The sequence below is a fragment of the Atractosteus spatula genome, chromosome 13 (assembly GCF_055471065.1).
Source record: "Atractosteus spatula isolate fAtrSpa1 chromosome 13, fAtrSpa1.hap1, whole genome shotgun sequence".
Taxonomy (NCBI): Eukaryota; Metazoa; Chordata; class Actinopteri; order Semionotiformes; family Lepisosteidae; genus Atractosteus; species Atractosteus spatula.
This window is the reverse complement of record NC_142718.1, coordinates 36,203,792-36,211,112: the sequence shown is the minus strand read 5'-3', so window position 1 is coordinate 36,211,112 and position 7,321 is coordinate 36,203,792. Positions and strand designations below refer to the sequence as shown.

At 44.0% G+C, this 7,321-nt stretch overlaps 1 long non-coding RNA gene across 1 annotated transcript; it reads left to right on the top strand.

Moving 5' to 3' along the window:
* The first annotated feature begins 1,263 nt into the window (after positions 1–1,263).
* Positions 1,264–3,027, top strand: LOC148822281 (uncharacterized). The gene is made up of 3 exons (XR_016093888.1): positions 1,264–1,364; positions 1,489–1,686; positions 2,879–3,027. It is a non-coding gene; the product is annotated as an uncharacterized LOC148822281 (long non-coding RNA).
* The last annotated feature ends 4,294 nt before the right edge of the window (positions 3,028–7,321 follow it).

Here is a 7,321-nt window from a genome sequence, read left to right as displayed (position 1 = left end):
TGATTGTTCCAAAAAGTTAGCGCATGGGTGCACATTTCTGGACTCTGTTGGGCTGTTTGACACAGTGAAGGTCTACATGTCCTGTGTGCTAAAAACACACCAAGCAGCACAGTAGCATTTTTCTCACTCCTTTTAAATTCCCTGTATTAGGGTGCCGACTAATCAAAATTCATAATGGTCTGGAGGCCATTGCCATTTTGTAGTTTGAGCTCATCAGATCTGAGTAATTAAGCACAGCTGAGCCCCAGTACTGGGATGGGAGACCTCCAAGAAAAAACTAGGTTACTGTCACAGGTGGTGCTGAACCTGTAGGCGCTGGTCCTCATTCTGGACCTGAATTTCCAAACCGACACCCCAGTGTGGTGAATGGAAACACGATGCTGTAAATGATGTCTGTCATCCTTTGGATGAGACAGTAAACTGAAATCCCAACTACTTGGTCATTAAAGATGTCATGCCACTTCTAGAAAGAGAAAAGGATGTTAACCGTCATCTCCCGGGCTTGAACAATCTTCTCCTACAAAGCTGAGCCCTTAATTCAGGTGGTGAAACAGTTCCTTTCCTCTCTACCCAATCTGCTGTGCAGGGGAGCCACTGCAGGTAGCTGTAACAGGCACCCAGGTTGCGCTGCATTTCAGTGGTGGATGATGTGGGTCCCCTCCTATTCACTACGTATGTGTGCTCTTTAGGATCCTTTAGCATGAGAAGTGCTATCTATACTGTACGTAAGGAGTAAAAGTAAAATAATACTGGTAAACAATAGAGAATCAGCTTCATAATATGGCTACAAAATGGTTAACAGAGGTTTATCAGTAGGCTGGTGGATATTTGATCACAAGTCTAATGAATAAAGAAAGAATACGCATAGAGTTGAAAAGGTAGAGCTCGTCTTCTTGCTTCAGGATTCCCTTGGCATTGTCTGTGCATTAGCGTCAAGGCGGTAACTGAACCCCTGAAGAAGCACTTCGGATCTGGCAGTGAGTCAGAGAAGCTAGACCGCAGGCATCGCCCACATGGCTGCACGGTTGAACAAACACACAGGATCTCTTCTCGCTGACCTTTTACTGCTTGTTTTTTTTTCCTAATGGGAGAAGGACAGCTATCAGAGAGAGAGAGAGAGAGAGCTTTAATCCCTTTAAACTATTCTTTACAGATGAAACGGGAGTTTATAGCCGGGAGCTCTCAGGGAAAACCAAGCACTGCTGAATACCTTCCAACACACAGCTCTGCTTTCTCGTTTACAGGTTTTAAATCACCCGTCAAGATGACTGGGGGGCACACGGGGAAAACCAGTGCCTCAGGCTCTTGAGGGCAGACCCTCTGGCGCCCCCTGGTGGGGAGGAGGAGAAGACACATGTTCCCAGGTCAGCCTGCTTCACGGCTTTCGCTCTGCTTGTGGGCCCTTAACATGGAGCTCTGCTTCTGCATTTTGTGTCTGTTATATCCCGTCCTGTCCCATCCATTTTCTAACCACTTTTTCCAATTCAGGGTTGCAGAGGAGCCGGAGCCTATCCCAGCCAGCAACAGGGGTGAAGAGATCCTGGACGGGACACCAGTCTATCGCAGACAAGCTTATACTCACACCAGGACTGATTTCCCAGAAGCCGATCAGCCTGTCAGTATGGTTTTGGACTGTGAGAGGAAACACACGTGCTCCCAGGGAGAACTGACCTCAGGTCTGCAATGGTAACCACTGCGCCGCCATGCCGCCGTGTTTTAGATAGATAGATACTTTATTGATCCCGTGAGGGAAATTGCAGTGCAACAGCAGCTTGGCACAGTCAACACAGCACAGCGTATCTAAATGATACAATAATACAACAATACAATACAATACAATCAGTACAGTCAGTGAGAAGTGCACTAAGAAGAGTTGCTCACAGTCCAGAATATACAAAGAACAAACCAGAACAGTACACAAAAGTTTTTTGTGCACATTATAAATATAAATGTATTGCACACAAAACAGTTGTCGACAAGAAAAGCCACGTGTAAACAGAGAGTTTACTGTTTAGTTCAAAAACAGGTCAATGTCAATGTTGCCCCTGCCCAGACACACAGTGGATGTGTTGTACAGTCTTATGGCAGAAGGCAAGAATGACCTCCTGTAGCGCTCCCTGTCGCACCGTGGTTGGATCAGCCTATTGCTGAACGTGCTCTTCATTCTCACAAACATGTCACAGAGGGGCTGGGAGATGTTGTCCATGGTGGCCTCTAGTTTGGACACCATTCTCCTCTCAGCCACTACCTCCAGGGGGTTCAGGTCAGACCCAATGACAGTTTTCCAGTCGTCTTCAGTTACTTGCACTTATAAAAAAATAAAGCCAGATCCAAGCAGGCAGCCTTTGCATTTGTCAGCACCGCTCAATACCAGCCCTGGCAACAACACTTTAACCCAGTCGCATCCATTTCTACATCGCAAAGGAAGGGGAGGTGACACTTCCTCAATGTAATCAATTAGAGAAATTGGCTGTGTACAAATTGAAGCTAGTGACAGCTAATGGCGCTACCCATATCTAGGAGACGACAAGAGCTAGATCATGGCAGAGATAATAAAATGCTACGATAAAATGCAGAGATCAAAAACAGTACACGCAAGACATGCTTGGACAAGACATAGTAGTGAATTATGAATATGAATGCTGATCACAAATATGACAGGCAACAGGCAGTGGGCTAGGCTGCAGTCTTGTTGGCTCTGATGCGGGGGCTGTTGAATCATGTCGGCTGTGCTGTGGGCGCAGAGGAAGACACAGAGATTAAAACACTTTGCATGTGCTCTCGTACTGTACGTTTAATGACCCCTGCTGGACGTGACTCATTGGAATGAGCTTCAAGGTGGTTCTAAAGGAATGAAGGTGATTGTTCCTTTTTCCAGATGAGCCAAAAAGGATGGAAGATGGAGCTGAGCAAGCTCAGACTATGATGGATACAGTCTCTGCCTGTCTGACTGGCCTATTGTTATTAAGAGATTCCAGCTGGAACGGTTCCTGGAGACCATCAGGTGGAAGCTGTCAGAAAAGATTTCCTGAGACAGTGATTTTGCTTTAGAAATGGAAATTAGGTATTGAAGAAATTCATCTTGGCTCCTTCTGACTGAGCAAAACTCTCCTGATGTTTGATTTCTGAAGGCTCTTTTAAAAATATATCATGTTGTCTCTCTCATTGTGGAGCAGTGGTAGCAGCAAAACCTTATCATGTCTTCTCATCCCTCAGTGCTGGGGCATCTTCTTAAACCCTTCCTGACTTTCATCGCTTTCCTCAAAATCTCAAAAGCTGCAGGGCGTCACAGAAATCATTTCAGAAGTCCTCCATTCCACCCCCTGGGAGGTTATCAAGAAATTCTGTTTTCAATAGCAGTTAATCTATACTGGTTCTCCACTGCAAAAATGTTATGGAAATCTCAAATTGCATGTTGCAAACGATAGCAGATTAAAATGATAATAATTAATGGATTTTATTTAGTTCGTAGACACTTCAGACCTACACATTTGCACATGAGAGAATACAATCCCGTTCAATTACACTTCAGTGGATGAACAGAAGGCTTCTAATCCAGAGATCCGTATTGAAGAAAAGCCACCACATGTGTGTGATACTGTATGTCACACCTGCTCTCAAACTGCCAGCCTGCATCGTGCACCTTATTCTTATAGCGTCATTGAGTTTGATATACTGTGAATCTATTGTCCTGACTTTAACAACTCTCTGAGACCTCATTTTAGAATAAAACACGGCTCTCCAACAAAGACCCCAGAGATACAGTGCCTGTCAGTCACAGTGATGTGTAAAAACCTCAGAATGAAATCCTCACCTCTCCTGCCAGGACTCCTGAGATACAGGACTCGTCGGTCATGCTGATGTATTAAAACAGCCTCTGAAAAATCTGAAAGGACAGTCAATCAAATTGGTGGAGATTTCTTTAGACAACAGTTTCAAGAGTAGAGACCCTTTCTTGATATTTCACTACAGCGATCAGACATGTAGTGTCAGACTGAAATTAGGTTACAGACGACCAGCACAGGGAGAAAATCAAATCTTCAGGCTGCGGACTGGGTTCTGTGAAGGCTGTGAGCCAAGATGAACTTTTTCTAAAGCAATCACTGCCAACACATAACCCAATATAGTCAGTTCCACAAAAGCGCTCCGGGTCAACACCAGTGTTTATTTGTTCTCCTCTGCCCGAAGCTATTGGTGATTTTATTTCAGATCTATAATTGGACCTCCAGAACAGACTGTATGTGAAATTTCATGCCTTGACTGAAACTTGAAAAGTCTTGTAGATTCAATAGTGAACATTCATTTGTGATCATGTTGATCCAATAACTATAATATAATACAAAATAATTTGCATTGCATGTTGTGTGTCATGGACGTCCAAAGGGACTACCCGAGGGCAGCAGGAGAGCGGAAAAAGACCCATATGCGTAGCGGCGAGACGGGAAAAAGGCCCGGGCTCGTAGTGCAAAGAGTTCAGGAGTGCCGTATAGAAACCTATGCCCTCAGGTAGCGGACGTGGGGCGCCCTGGTGCTAGGCGGGTCTCAGGACATCCGAATGTCAATGCTGAGCCCTGGCAGAGTGCAAGACCCGGAAATATATAGCCCAAGGGAAAGAGAGAGACCGAAAGGACAGCAGACCAGAAACTAGGGACAGGACAGAGAAGGAGCGCCCTCTGGCTACAGAGGGCGTGACATTGTGTCCTTAAAACATTATCAGTGAAGTACTGTAATGTTCCTCATGCCCAAAACTTATGTACAGCGCTCAAAATGATTTAAATCATTAAGTAAATCGTGTTCGCTTAGAAACCAAAATTTTGTTTTGTTGCTGTGGAGAGACTGTTGATTTGGATGCTTGAAAGAGGTAGATATTCATCCTGCCGTTCCTTCTTTCTTGACCCGCACTCAGGCCAGTGGAAAGTACTGTAAGGGACTCCGCGCTGAAAGATCTCGCAGTTCCCTGGCAACACACTTGGAGAGGAAGTCCGCTGCGGGATCTGTAGATTGTGATTCATTAATCTCATTAAAGTGCCCAGAAAAAAGCACAAACATTGGTTCCTTTTTAATTATGATGCATCTGCTAAAAAATGCAGCACATTGGAGGAAATTCAATGTGCATTGTTTCCAAGAGCATTTAAGCTTGGCAGGCCCATTAATTTTGTGATGGAGAAGAGCAAGAAGCCAAATGAAATATGCTGTGGATGTTGCACAGACTGTGCTTAGGCTTCTTTTAACCACATTTCTGCCTTGCAGGACCTATAGGCCTACTAATAGGAGCTATTTATTAATTTATTTGGCCAATAGCTTGTATTTGATCCAGTGTATAGAGCTACACATCTCACTGGTGCACACTGAGTCAACTAGCTTACTTAGCAGTACAACAGCAGTCTCACCCAGGATTTGACCCCTCACCGTATTGTTAAAAGTCCAGAGCCCTGATCACTACTCCACACAGCTGCCTCTGAGCCTGATACAGCATCATCAGAATGTACCGATTCTGTGTTGCCACCAGTGACTGCCAATGGATATTTGGCACTAAAAGGTAGCAGGAAGACAATTCTTCCTCGTGTCAGTGTGTTCCAATCAAGAAAGTTCTTGGCAATTAATTCTCACTGCTAGAGAGCTTCCTCATGGTCGGTTGAAGATGGATCAGATGTGTCTGAACTTCCACACTGTAAAAAACTTGCAGACACAAGGACCTCTGGAGTCCTGTTGGTGAAAGGCACAGTGTGGACCGCTTAACAAGGTAAATGCACCCTGTGACCCAGCTATGAGCAAGCAACTGACTCACCTGTATAAATGTAAGGAAAAGCAATGAGGACAAAGGCAGACCTCGAGTGAAGCTACAGCCCTCACTGGAGGTTAGTGTGACATGTGGAAAGGCCTGTCATTTATCATGTCATCAGTCTTTCTTGAAACATCTTGCTTGAGGTCTGCAAATACAGCAAATGAATTAAAACCACCTGCTCTGGCTTGTAATGTGGTTTGTAAACTTGGTGTCCACATACCCTGAAATTGTACTGTCAGAAAGCGGCAAACTACAATTTGAGCAGAAAGGGTAGGTAAGGCAGCTTTATCAGTTTATTACATCACACATTTTTTTTTTACGTGTGATGTCAGCCTTCCACTGGTAGAGCCCAGTTCTTTTTCCTGAAACTTAAATAAATAGCTCTCAAAACTCTTACTTCTGGTACCTTAAATCAATGATCACTGGTTTCCAAAATAGTAGAAAAATTTGACAGTGCAGTGAAAGTTAGGTTTTACCCGTGACATTCCCTAGGTACATAAAGCTGTTGATCACACTCATTATGACAGCTGGGCAATTTCAGAATATTACCCTGGCTTCCTCTTCAATGGCAAAGCAATTGCTGGGCATGCCAGTCATTCATGCACAACACACAGGGGACTTTTAATGTTTCATTCTGCAGCACAAAGTCACTATCTTGTTTCTAAATCCAAGTAAATGTCAACTGATTTTCCAGAGCTTCAACAGATCCTCATTTTTCATTTCCGGACCTATGTTGTCTCTTGATAAATGTGCCCCTTTAGATTATTACAGTTTGGAAAATTGGAGCAAACTTGACTCTGGAGCCAAGGGCTTTAAAAAATACTGACAGGACAATAGTTCAGTTAAGAACATTGGGCTGGTTGCAAATGAGAGGAGGTCATTTGGTCCTCTGTCACAAGGGGGAACAATTGTGGAAGTGCATTCAAATTGAGAATGACAGGCACCTCTTTACAAAAAGGGTTGTGGGAGTGTGAAACAAGCTAACCAGTTTTGCTGTTGAAGCCCACACTCTGACTTCCTTCAGGAAATGGATCAATTCAATACTAACTACCGAACGGGGCAGATCAGGGGTCTCAAATATAGTTTCTGGGGAGCCCACTGTTTTCTGATATGTGAGAGCTCTCAGTTACACAGTTGGTCTAATTGTTTAATTAGCTGTGTAATTATCATACTCTTAACCAGGCTGAGTAGATTTACAGGCACCTGTATCTTTAATGAAGTGAATATCTAGTGTAATCCAGTGAAGAAGACCCTAAACAATTTCATCATACGGTACACCTAATAATTAAAGAAGTGAAAAAACAGGTCAATTGTTTAACTGACTACTCAGGTTGGAAGAAAAACATAAGATGCAAGGTTCTCCAGGAAGAGAGGCTGAGACCCCTGCTCTGGACAGACCACGTGTGTCGTGAACCGCACGCTAGCACATAGACATCACTGCAGACTAATGAGCACTTCTCACTGTAAACGTCCACGCACTAATTGATCCATTTTCACTCCACATGCTCTTCCCTATTTATACTCTCTCACTCCACT